The sequence below is a fragment of the Urocitellus parryii genome, chromosome 8 (genome assembly GCF_045843805.1).
Source record: "Urocitellus parryii isolate mUroPar1 chromosome 8, mUroPar1.hap1, whole genome shotgun sequence".
Lineage (NCBI taxonomy): Eukaryota > Metazoa > Chordata > Mammalia > Rodentia > Sciuridae > Urocitellus > Urocitellus parryii.
This window is the reverse complement of record NC_135538.1, coordinates 111,254,097-111,267,820: the sequence shown is the minus strand read 5'-3', so window position 1 is coordinate 111,267,820 and position 13,724 is coordinate 111,254,097. Positions and strand designations below refer to the sequence as shown.

The following is a 13,724-nucleotide window of genomic DNA, read 5'->3' as shown; positions in this document are numbered from 1 at the left end:
AAAAACAAACTGATACGAATCAAAAAGTTTATCAATATTGCTAGATACAAAATCAATTAAATTCTAACAGCCCAACAACAATTAGGAAATCAAATATTATTCAGAATGGCAACAAAGACAAGGAGATAACAAGGGATTACTTATGTAAAAGATATACTCTATAGGGAACTGATGAAATAGTATTTAAGAACATAAAAAGAAAACCTGAAATATACCAATTCATAGATGAAAAAACTAAAAATCTACATATAAAAGTTTACATGCTAACCTATATATAAAAAATGCAATTGAAATAAGAATATTTCAGGTTTTTTCCCCCAGAATAAGACAAAATGGTTCTAAAAATCAAGTAGGAGAAAATCTTCATATAAAAAGAAAATTAATTTTGTGAAAGAAGCAGGGGCAGGGGGAGTGCATGTCCTTCCCGGCGTCCAGGTGTACCACAAAGCCATGGTCATTAGAGGAGCACTGAAGCAGGAGCAGACAACTAGGTCTATGGAACATGCTGTGCTCAGTGAGCAACTCCAGTTAGGACAGAGGGGACATCACACTGCAGAGGAGAAATAACAGACTAATTAAGTAGTGGTGCTGGAATACCTGGCACTCCAGGTAGGAAAAAGTAAATTTAGGTTAACTTTTTACACTATATACACAGATTCAAAAATAAAATAAAGCCTTATGTGTATTAGCATCTGCCTATAACAGAAAACATCCAGCTTTTGGTTTTTTGGGATTGCACTTAGCATGATATTCTCCAGCCCTATCCATTTACTGTCAAATGCCATCATTTTATTCTTCTTTAAGGCTGAGTAATATTCCGTTGTGCATATGTACCACATTTTCTTTATCCATTCTTCTGTTGAAGGGTACCTAGGTTGATTCCACAGCTTTGCTATTGTGAATTGAGCTGCTAGAAACAGTGATGTGGATGCATCACTGTAATACGCTGATTTTAGGTCCTTTGGATATTAACTGAGAAGAGAAATGGCGCCTTAAGTGTAAAATAACACAACATTAACAAGAACACAAGAAAATATGGAAGTATATTGTAATCAGTCCAGGGTAGTAATGGATAGCTTTCAGATAACATAGAAAATAGAAAAATAAATTGACTCAAATATGATTTAAATATAATATTTGACAAAATATCCCCAAATTTAAAGACTTATGTAAGTGAGTGAAGATATTTGCAATATGTAAGTCTGATTAGAGATTAAGATTTGAAATACACAACTCATTACTCAAGAAAAAGACAACTCAGAAAAAAAGGCAAAAGCTAGAATAGGGATCCTATAAAGAAGGAATCTAAAAATGGTTAATGTATATTTGAAAAAAATGCTCCAATTTATAAATTTTGAGAACTATCTAACTTTGAAAAATAAGAATAAATGATTTCATACCCACGAGAATGCAAAAATTAAAAAGATAAAGTCTAGCACAACAAGTGCTGGTGAGGACCTAAGGAGATGGGAATTTTTATATACTGCTGAAGGAAACGTAACTTAAGAACTTTAACAAGAGCAATTTGACAGTATGTAGCAACATGGTTAATGCATAAAACTCACAACCCATCAAGAAACTACTAGGTGAATCTCCTAGAGAGAATTCTTGGATAGGTATATCAGGAGACACAGGTATAAGGACAGTCACTGCAACATTATTTGGGAAATTGGTGCAAAATGTACAACTTAAATGAACATCTGCAGCAGAAGAGATTAATAGGCTGGGATAATTAAAAATACAGAGAAGTTAAAATGAAATAACCTTCAGAAATATTGACATGGATAGGTTTCTGAAGAAATTACTGAAGAAAAACAGCAAATTAAAGAATGATGTGAACCCTGTGATAGAGTTTACGTAATCATACAAGTGTGACTACCTATTGTTTACAGGAGTATAACTAAAGTCACTAAAAGGATAACGATGTGGACCAGAAGGATAGAGCAAATTGATGATGGTGGTGGCCTTTTTGAGGGTTAGAAGTAGAAGGCCAACAAGGACACATCAGCTTTCTCTGCGACATGCTATTTCGTTTATTCAAAAATTATTAGAAGAAAATTCTGGGTTGTGAAAACTAAAATATGCTGGTCTTATTGTTCTCTGTACTTTTTTAGATTATAAATTTTCTACAAGAAAGAAAATGAGCTGAGTCAAAATGTTCGTTAGCAGTACCACCCTGTCAAATCATAAAAAAACTAAGATTACTCCAAATGAATATTCATGAGAGTCAATATGTTCAGATTCCCACCTTTGCAAAATGGGACTTAACCAAAGAATTTTGCTATGAATGCACACGTATGCAGATAGGGAAACATATTTGGATGTTATTTCAACCAGAAATTCTTTCGTAAAAATAACTTCTTGATCTACACCATGGTTGATTTACACCAACTAGCAAAATATACAGATGGCATAGTTTTGGTGATGATGATGTAGCTAGTGAGTTAAATAGGCTGAAAATTTGACCCATTACTTGTTGCCACAATAACTATACACAAACCTAGCCAGTGTGTGATTTTGCATGCTAAAGTGGATCAGCAAATAACTGTGCATGTAAAACCGCAAATTCAAATTTAGAACCTAAGTTGAGGTGTTCTGGAAGTGACTGTAAGTTATTTGCAGAACTTAAACATGGGTTTAGTTTCACTGTTGTATTCGCACGACAATAAATCCTACAGTACTGTAACGAAAGTCAAATTAACATCGATATAAACAAGTAACACAGACTATTCTCAACAGCTGTCTTCGGCTTCGAAACTGATATGGGGAAAGTGCAATCAAATGTGGACCATTAATAAACATTGGAGCGCGTGCCCATTTATTTCAAAGGAATATGATATTTACGAAAATGAAATTACATTTCTGGAGTCTATAATTAAAGTGCAGTAATATGCTGTAGAAGTCCATGCCTACAGTTTTGTAATGTCTCATAAATATTTTCTGCATGAAGTAGCGGTTGGTGTCCTTTTAGATAAAATTTTCTTAAACCTCAGAAAACATTCTTTATGTGGAGCTGTTTAAGTGTGATTGGATGTGCTGGTGTCTGCTCTGCGTTTAGTTAAGGACGTCTTCGTGTCTTGTGGGCATGCCCATTTGCTTGTCCTTTTAAAGGTAAAACCGTATTAAAATGTTTCTGAAATTGCCGGAGAACAGATGGCACCATTTAGGCAGATTCATTCAAATCTAAGCACACGTTTTAAACAAATGTGTTTTTGGCATCAGACTGTGCCTTTGGAAAAACTCTAAGGATGATTAATCATCTGTACGCAGAGGGCTTTCACATTTCCTATCAGTCTACGCACAGAGCTGTGCTAGGCAAGGCGGAGACAAGAAGGAAAATAAGACATGGGCCTCGCCCTCAGGGAACTTGTAATCTAGTCAGGAATCAGAGCCAAATGTGTGAAATGAGGGAGAGGCCAAAATGTGTGGTCAAGAAAACGATCTGTTCCCAGCACTGAGTGTCCCGATCCTCTAGTCCTATCTGAGAACCTGCCCATTCCTCTTCCTGGAAGCTCCTTGTCCTCTGCCCACTGTCTGGTTTCTAAAGCCAAGGGCTCTCCAGCTTCTTCTCCCTCCCTAGCCACTCTGTCTCCTTTCCCTTCACGGCACCCTCTTTCCTTCAGCTGTGGCCTTGAGATTTCTTCCCCTTGGGAACACACCTTTGACAGCCCCATCCTCATTGGATAGGCTCTAGAGTGTAATAAAAAATCACAAATCAAAAACCTTAAGAATTTGGCATCGATGAACTGGTTTCAAGTCCTGGTTCTGACATTTGCTAGAGTTAAAAGCTTCAACAAATTTGCATGAGGTAATTTTGGTTTTCATCTCTCTGAAATGCCATAATAAGACATGCTTTGCTGCAAAGAATTATATTACAAGTGCGCAGGCGCAGATCCCAGCGGGCGGTGAGGTTTTCTGGCTGTGAGCAGCAGCTCCTGGTTTTCTTAGATGCTTGAGGTGATGATTTTTCCTTCATCATGCCCTTCTGCCATGATGTTTTTGCCTTGGAACCAACTGACCATGGACTGAAACCTCAAAACTCTGAGCCAAAATGAATATTTCCTTCTTATTAAAAACTGCTGATCTAACCGGCGGGTGCAGAAGTTAAGTCCTGCGGACGCCAACCGCCTTTGCAACCCGCGGGATCCCTGGGCGGCTTGGCCCGCCCCGCCTGAACCGGCAGTCCTCCGCCATACGGGCTCCCCCGGGAGGCCTAGCTCTCGCCCCGGGAGAAGCGGCCCCACCCGCCCGGTTTCTAACCAGGTGGCCTCAGCTACTTGGAGATAAAGGTGCCCTCCTGGTGGGTGCAGAAGTTAAGTCCTGCAGACGCCAGCCACCTTTGCAACCCGCGGGATCCCTGAGCGGCTTGGCCCGCCGCGCCGGAACCGGCAGTCCTCCGACATACAGGCTCCCCTGGGAGGCCTAGCTCTCGCCCTGGGAAAAGCGGCCCCACCCGCCCGGTTCCTAACCAGGCAGCCACAGCTACTCGGCAATAAAGGTGCCCACGTGGCGGGTGCAGAAGTTAAGTCCTGCAGACGCCAGCCACCTTTGCAACCCGCGGGATCCCTGAGCGGCTTGGCCAGCCCCGCCCGAACCGGCAGTCCTCCACCATACGGGCTCCCCCGGGAGGCCTAGCTGTCGCCCAGGGAAAAGCGGCCCCACCCGCCCGGTTCCTAACCAGGCAGCCACAGCTACTCGGCAATAAAGGTGCCCTCGTGGTGGGTGCAGAAGTTAAGTCCTGCAGACGCCAGCCACCTTTGCAACTCGCGGGAACCCTGAGCGGCTTGGCCCGCCCCGCCCGAACCGGCGGCGGGTGCAGAAATTAAGTCCTGCAGACGCCAGCCACCTTTGCAACCCGCGGGATCCCGGAGCGGCTTGGCCCGCCCCGCCTGAACCGGCAGTCCTCCGCCATCCGGGCTCCCCCGGGAGGCCCAGCTCTCGCCCTGGGAGAAGCGGCCCCACCCGCCCGGGTCCCAACCACGCGACCGCAGCTACTCGGCGATAAAGGTGCCCCCGCAGCGGGTGCAGGAGTTAAGTCCTGCTGATACCAGCCGCGTTTGCAAGCCGCCGGCACCCAGTGCGGCTTGGCCCACCCCGCCTGAACCGGCAGTCGGCCTCCACCATCTGGGCTCCCCCGGGAGGCCTAGCTCTCGCTCCGGGAGCAGCCCCCTGCAAGCTAGGGGAACCTTTGACCCATCGGGAGGTTAGGCCCAGCAACCTGCGGAGTGATAGAGGTGCCCCTCGTACCTGCTGGGTAGGCGGACCTTTGACCGACCAGCAGAGCAGACCTAGGGCCTCCCAGCGTGGTAGACGGATCACACCAATTGGAGGAGGATCACAGCCACTACATGCCCTGCAAGGGTGATTATTCAACTATACAAGAGCAATATAAATAAATAGAGGGAAAATTTCAAAACACAACAGTTTCACCAAGCAGAAAGAAACACCAGCAGTATGAAAAGACAAGGAAAGAAAGGACCACAGGCAATGCAGGTCAACTCAACTTTAGAAGAGGTAATAGGTGCAACAGATGGAATGTCAGATAGAGAGATCAGGATATACATGCTTCAGATGATCTGGAGTCTCAAGGAAGACATGAGACAGCAAAATCAGATAATGAAAGATCACATTGACAAACAAATCCAGGAAGTAAAAGATCAATTTCACAGGGAGATAGAGGAAATAAAAAACAAACAAATAGAAATACTAGAATTGCAGGAAAAAATAAACCAACTTAAAAACTCAATTGAGAATACTACCAGCAGAGTAGATCACTTAGAAGAGAGAACATCAGACAATGAAGACAAAGTATTTCAACTGGAAAAGAACATAGACAGCTCAGCAAGTCTGCTAAGAAACCATGAACAGAACATCCAAGAAATATGGGACAATATCAAAAGACCAAATTTAAGAGTCATTGGGATACAGGAAGGCACAGAGCTCCAAACCAGAGGAATACACAGCCTATTCAATGAAATAATACGAGAAAACTTCCCAGACTTGAAGAATGAGACAGAATCCCAAATCCTAGAAGCCTACAGGACGCCGAATGTACAAAACCATAAGAGATCCACACCTAGACACATTATAGTGAAGATGTCCAACATACAGAATAAGGAAAGAATTTTAAAAGCTACAAGGGAAAGGAAGCAGATTACATTTAGGGGTAAACCAATCAGGATAACAGCTGATCTCTCAACACAGACTCTGAAAGCTAGAAGATCCTGGAATAACATATTTCAAACACTGAAAGAAAATGGGTTCCAACCAAGAATCGTGTATCCGGCAAAATTAAGCTTCAGGTTAGAAGATGAAATTAAAACCTTCCATGATAAACAAAAGTTAAAAGAATTCGCAGCTAGAAAACCATCTCTTCAAAAAATCCTTGGCAAAACATTGCAGGAAGAGGAAATGGAAAATAACATTGAAAACCAACAATGGGAGGTAGGACAGTAAAGGGGGGAAAGTAGTCAAAGAGGATAACAAATCAGGTTTAGTAACATTAACAAACAAATATGGATAGAAGTACAAACCATATCTCAATAATAACCCTAAATGTCAATGGCTTAAACTCACCAATTAAGAGACACAGGCTAGTAGAATGGATCACAAAACAAGACCCAACAATATGCTGTCTACAGGAGACGCATCTGATAGAAAAAGATATCCATAGACTGAAGGTGAAAGGTTGGGAAAAATCATACCACTCATATGGACAGCGGAAACAAGCAGGCGTGTCCATACTCATATCTAATAAAATAGATTTCAAGCCAAAGCTAATCAAAAGGGATAAAGAAGGACACTTCATACTGCTCAAGGGAACCATAAACCAACAAGACATAACAATCATAAATATATATGCCCCAAATAATGGTGCAGCGGTGTTCATCCAGCAAACTCTTCTCAAGTTCAAGAGTCTGATAGACCACCATACAATCATCATGGGAGACTTCAACACACCTCTCTCACCACTGGACAGATCTTCCAAACAAAAGTTAAACAAGGAAACTATAGAACTCAACAACACAATTAATAACCTAGACTTAATTGACATATATAGACTTTACCACCCAACATCAAGTAGTTACACTTTTTTTTCAGCAGCACATGGAACCTTCTCAAAAATAGACCATATATTATGTCACAGGGCAACTCTTAGACAATATAAAGGGGTAGAGATAATACCATGCATCTTATCTGATCATAATGGAATGAAACTGAAAATCAATGATAAAAGAAGAAAGGAAAAATCAAGCATCACTTGGAGAATGAACAACAGGTTGCTGAGTGACATATGGGTTATTGAAGACATCAAGGAGGAAATTAAAAAATTCCTAGAGTTAAATGAAAACACGGACACAACATATCGGAATCTATGGGACACATTGAAAGCAGTCCTAAGAGGAAAATTCATTGCTTGGAGTTCATTCCTCAAAAAAAGAAAAAACCAACAAATAAATGATCTCATACTTCATCTCAAAATCCTAGAAAAAGAGGAGCAAAACAACAGCAAAAGAAGTAGAAGGCAAGAAATAATCAAAATCAGAGCTGAAATTAATGAAATTGAAACAAAAGAAACAATTGAAAAAATTGACAAAACTAAAAGCTGGTTTTTTGAAAAAATAAATAAAATTGACAGACCCTTAGCCATGCTAACGAAGAGAAGAAGAGAGAGAACCCAGATTACTAGCATACGGGATGAAAAAGGCAATATCACAACAGACACTTCAGAAATACAGAAGATAATCAGAGACTATTTTGAAGCCTTATACTCCAATAAAATAGAAGATAGTGAAGGCATAGATAAATTCCTTAAGTCTTACGATCTGCCCAGATTGAACCAGGAGGATATAGACAACCTAAACAGACCAATAACAATAGAAGAAATAGAAGAAACCATCAAAAGACTACCAACTAAGAAAAGCCCAGGACCGGATGGGTATACAGCAGAGTTTTACAAAACCTTTAAAGAGGAACTAACACCAATACTTTTCAAGCTATTTCAGGAAATAGAAAAAGAGGGAGAACTTCCAAATTCATTCTACGAGGCCAACATCACCCTGATTCCGAAACCAGACAAAGACACTTCAAAGAAAGAAAACTACAGACCAATATCTCTAATGAACCTTGACGCAAAAATTCTCAATAAAATTCTGGCGAACCGGATTCAAATACATATCAAAAAAATTATACACCATGATCAAGTAGGATTCATCCATGGGATGCAAGGCTGGTTCAATATACGGAAATCAATAAATGTTATCCACCACATCAATAGACTAAAAAATAAGAACCATATGATAGTCTCGATAGACGCAGAAAAAGCATTCGACAAAGTACAGCATCCCTTTATGTTCAAAACTCTAGAAAAATTAGGGATAACAGGATCATACCTCAACATTGTAAAAGCAATATATGATAAGCCACAGGCCAGCATCATTCTGAATGGAGAAAAATTGAAGGCATTCCCTCTAAGATCTGGTACAAGACAGGGATGCCCTCTCTCACCACTTCTGTTCAACATAGTCCTCGAAACACTGGCAAGAGCAATTAGACAGACGAAAGAAATTAAAGGGATAAAAATTGGAAAAGAAGAACTTAAATTATCACTATTTGCAGATGATATGATTCTATACCTAGCAGACCCAAAAGGGTCTACAGAGAAGCTATTAGAGCTAATAAATGAATTCAGCAAAGTGGCAGGATATAAAATCAACACGCATAAATCAAAGGCATTCCTGTATATCAGCGACAAATCCTCTGAAACGGAAATGAGGACAACTACTCCATTCACAATATCCCCCCAAAAAATAAAATACTTGGGAATCAACCTAACAAAAGAGGTGAAAGATTTATACAATGAAAATTACAAAACCCTAAAGAAAGACATAGAAGAAGACCTTAGAAGATGGAAAAATATACCCTGCTCATGGATAGGCAGATCCAACATCATCAAAATGGCGATATTACCAAAAGTTCTCTATAAGTTCAATGCAATGCCAATCAAAATCCCAGCTGCATTTCTTGTAGAAATAGATAAAAGAATCATGAAATTCATATGGAATAATAAAAGACCCAGAATAGCAAAAACAATACTAAGCAGGAAGTGTGAATCAGGCGGTATAGCGATACCAGACTTCAAACTATACTACAGAGCAATAGTAACGAAAACAGCATGGTACTGGTACCAAAACAGGCGGGTGGACCAATGGTATAGAATAGAGGACACAGTAACCAATCCACAAAACTACAACTATCTTATATTTGATAAAGGGGCTAAAAGCATGCAATGGAGGAAGGATAGCATCTTCAACAAATGGTGCTGGGAAAACTGGAAATCCATTTGCATCAAAATGAATCTGAATCCCTATCTCTCGCCTTGCACAAAAGTTAACTCAAAATGGATCAAGGAGCTTGATATTAAATCAGAGACACGGCATCTGATAGAAGAAAAAGTTGGTTATGATCTACATACTGTGGGAGCAGGCTCCAAATTCCTCAATAGGACACCCATAGCGCAAGAGTTAACAACTAGAATCAACAAATGGGACTTACTCAAACTAAAAAGTTTTTTCTCAGCAAAAGAAACAATAAGAGAGATAAACAGGGAGCCTACATCCTGGGAACAAATCTTTACTCCACACACTTCAGATAGAGCCCTAATAACCAGAATATACAAAGAACTCAAAAAATTAGACAATAAGACAACAAGTAACCCAATCAATAAATGGGCAAAGGACCTGAACAGACACTTCTCAGAAGAGGACATACAATCAATCAATAAGTACATGAAAAAATGCTCACCATCGCTAGCAGTCAGAGAAATGCAAATCAAAACTACCCTAAGATACCATCTCACTCCAGTAAGATTGGCAGCCATTAGGAAGTCAAACAACAATAAGTGCTGGAGAGGATGTGGGGAAAAGGGCACTCTTGTTCATTGCTGGTGGGACTGCAAATTGGTGCAGCCAATTTGGAAAGCAGTATGGAGATTTCTTGGAAAGCTGGGAATGGAACCACCATTTGACCCAGCTATTCCCCTTCTCGGTCTATTCCCTAAAGACCTAATAAGAGCATGCTACAGGGACACTGCTACATCGATGTTCATAGCAGCACAATTCACGATAGCAAGATTGTGGAATCAGCCTAGATGCCCTTCAATAGATGAATGGATTAAAAAAATGTGGCATTTATACACAATGGAGTATTACTCTGCATTTAAAAATGACAAAATCATAGAATTTGGAGGGAAATGGATGGCATTAGAGCAGATTATGCTAAGTGAAGCTAGTCAATCTTTAAAAAACAAATACCAAATGACTCCTCTGATATAAGGGGAGGAAACAAGGACAGGGTAGGGACGAAGAGCTTGAGACGAAGATTTTCATTAACAGTGTTGAGAGGTGGGAGGGAAAGGAAACGAGAAGGGGAATCGCATGGAAATGGAAGGCGATCCTCAGGGTTATACAAAATGACATATAAGAGGAAAGGAGGGGTAAGACAAGATAATTCAAATGGAAGAAGTGATTTACAGTAGAAGGGGTAGAGAGAGAAAAGGGGAGGGGAGGGGAGGGGAGGGGGGATAGTAGAGAATAATATAGACAGCAGAATACATCAGACACTAGAAAGGCAATATGTCAATCAATGGAAGGGTAACTGATGTGATGCAGCAATCTGTATACGGGATAAAATTGGGAGTTCATAACTCATTTGAATCAAACTGTGAAATATGATGTATGAGGAACTATGTAATGTTTTGAACGACCAACAATAAAAAAAAAAAATAAATAAAACTATAGTCCATGTCAAAAAAAAAAAAAAAAAAAAAAAAAAAAAAAAAGAATTATATTACATACCAGTTGAGTTGCTAAGTGTTGAAGTGCTCTGTGAACTGTAAAAAGGATCACGTAACTTCCATCACTGTTGATCTTCACTCTGTTCTGGTGCCTCCCCATTCATATTTCCTACCCTCAGGTTCTCTGCACACCAGCTTAACTAACAGCTGTCACTAAAACGCCCTGCTTGTATCTTGAACATAATGCTCCCCCAAACAACCACGTCACTTTCCCTCCCAGTGGCCCATGGGTGGATGTCCAATCCATCCTACTCCTCTCGGACTCCACTTCCTCCCATCTTCTTCATTAATCAATTACCCCTTACCTCTCACCTGGGCTGCTGATTTCTCTTCTCATTAGTCTCTCCATATTTACTTTGTCCCTCCGACCGTTCTCTATCTTCAAGAGTAATGTTTTTAAAAGGAATATTTAATTATGTCAACCTTATCCAAATCCCTGAGTTAAATGAGTATGCTTCCTAACACCAAATATCTCTATTTCTTTCAACTATGTCTTATACAACTGTTCATCAAAATCCTTTTAAATGTGGCACGCTGAATTGAATATATTTTTTTAAAATGTAGACTAGACTCAGCAGAGAACATTGATGTATTATTTCCTGGAATCTGGGTCATCCAGATCTAGTATTGCTAATAAATAACACATGAAGTGTTATTTTGCCAGATTTTCTGTAGCCTTACCCATGCATGAAATTTCTTTCACACACACACACACACACACACACACACACACACACAAATTTATCTGATGACTACATTTGATTAGTCTTTACTCCAACATTATAATCCACTGGATCTTACTTTTATTTTTCAATTCTGTGCTATCTACAAATGACAACATTTGCATATATTCATCTGACTAATTTGTAAGACCTTTCATGGAGACCACCTCTGCTCTCCACCCTATTAATTAACAGTTATGGGTACTTTCCAACTGGCTTCAATCCAAGTACTTTCATGCACCTTCTATTTCTCTTTATATCCCTTAAGGATATTTTGAGAGACTTATTAAATAAACTGAATTCATTTGATCTATAAGTTTGTATAACCCTACCAGAAAAGTGAATGAAATTAGTTTAAGGCAAATAATGCTCTTTCCTAATTGCTTACAGATTATTATTTAATGAATTTTTATTATCAATTTCTACTTTTGGACTTGGTATCAAAATATTACATTATAATTTTCCATTTTTTTAAATTGAGAACACAATATTTTATTTTATGATGTGGAAGTTTAAAAGCCAGGCTCACTAGGTCCTGCACGGATTCATCACTGCAGAAGCCTATGGTCAGTGAAAGTTCTTGTCCTGTTTCTCCTCTTCAGTGTAGACAAATCTTACTTTTAAATGAAAGCCTGTCCTTCTGAAAGGTTTCTTCCTTTACAAAGATTCTCCATGTCCTTCTTCCTCCCACCGTGACTCCAAGCTCCTAATTCATCATTGTGACCCTAGTATAACCTTGTAGTGTCAAACAATGCTTGCTAAATTGTTGATTCTTGCTCATTTCTCATTTTCTGGAATCTTTGTGGCACACTCCATAAGTTTTTAAAATCTCCAAATAATTCTGGGACTACATCTGCAAACTTTCTAAATCCATGAAATATTGTTCTCTTGAACCTAAAAATTAGAAAGATTTGAATTGAGAACACAATATTTTATGACTCACATTTTCTCTTACCTATCTTGGGTTTCAATTATTTTTGTGTCTGACTCCAGAGCTCTTAGCCTCTGTCCTCTACATCTTCAACTGCCTTTCCCTTGTCTGGAATGTCCTCTTGCTTGTCACCAAAGTATATTCTTTCCCTCCTGCCAAAGCCCACTCAAAATGATCTTCATGGATTCCCAGGGACTACTGCCAATTAGCTTTACTCGTTGTATACAAAAAGGACACTTACTGTTTATATACCTAGTAGATGATCATTAATATCCAAATCCCAGAAGAAGTCAAAGGATGTGTTGTTCCAAATGGATTTCTAAGTATTCATCATTTAAAAATTATGACATTTTAATGAACAATATGAGAGTAGTAAATGGTGATGATGTGGTCTGTTCAGCTGCAGATGGAGTGGTGCAGATTGTAAAAGGTGACTCAAAAAAATGATCCTGCCTGTAGATGGTGGCTTCAAAATGTCCATACAGAAGGGCTTTGGAGCAGCCATGTGGTGGAGGGGTTGGTGGCTGACGCTGCTTTTGCAGAGTGCTTTACATAATACAGGATTAAGAGAGAGAACATCAAAAGCCTATACTGCAGACTGGCAGGCAGCACTGAAGCCCCTTCTTCAGCCTTTAAGCCCCTTCTTACTGGCACCCACTAAGCCACCACTCTCAGCAGCTGTTTCAGATGGTTAAAAAAAATCTCAAATTTCATCGGACAAGAATAATTTTCTACAGGACAGGAGATACTCCTAAACTAAAAGGGAAATTTGAAAATAAACAGTGATTCAGTTTTTCTGTTTGTGAGTGTGTGTGGCCAGCCACTTTTAAGATTGAAAACTTTGATTTGGAGAATACGAATCACTAAGTGAAATGTTTGTGTTTACATAATATGCTATTTTTTTGGAACATTAGGAAACTCATATGTTTCCAATCACTTCAGAATGATGGTAGATAGTTAACACAGCCTTCTGCAGTTCAGCTTCTTTATATCACATTATAAAGTTTTTTAGGATCCTTTGAATGCTTATTTAGGCTCCACTTCCACGCAGGTTACTCAGCTGCTACTATCCACAGCACAAGGACATTGCCCAGCTCCCCCCACCTCACCAGACACCCCAGAGCTAGAAGCAGACAGACTCCATCTTGGAAAACCTTCCTTGCCATTTTTTGGTGGGCATGGCTATCAGATCAGATCTCCATTTGAGCAGGTGATG

General features: G+C 39.8%; 1 protein-coding gene across 1 annotated transcript in view; it reads right to left on the bottom strand.

The window, feature by feature from the left end:
* The window catches only part of Kif6 (kinesin family member 6), a 417,840-nt gene that overhangs the window by 232,136 nt on the left and 171,980 nt on the right, over nucleotides 1–13,724 (bottom strand). The window lies entirely within an intron of this gene.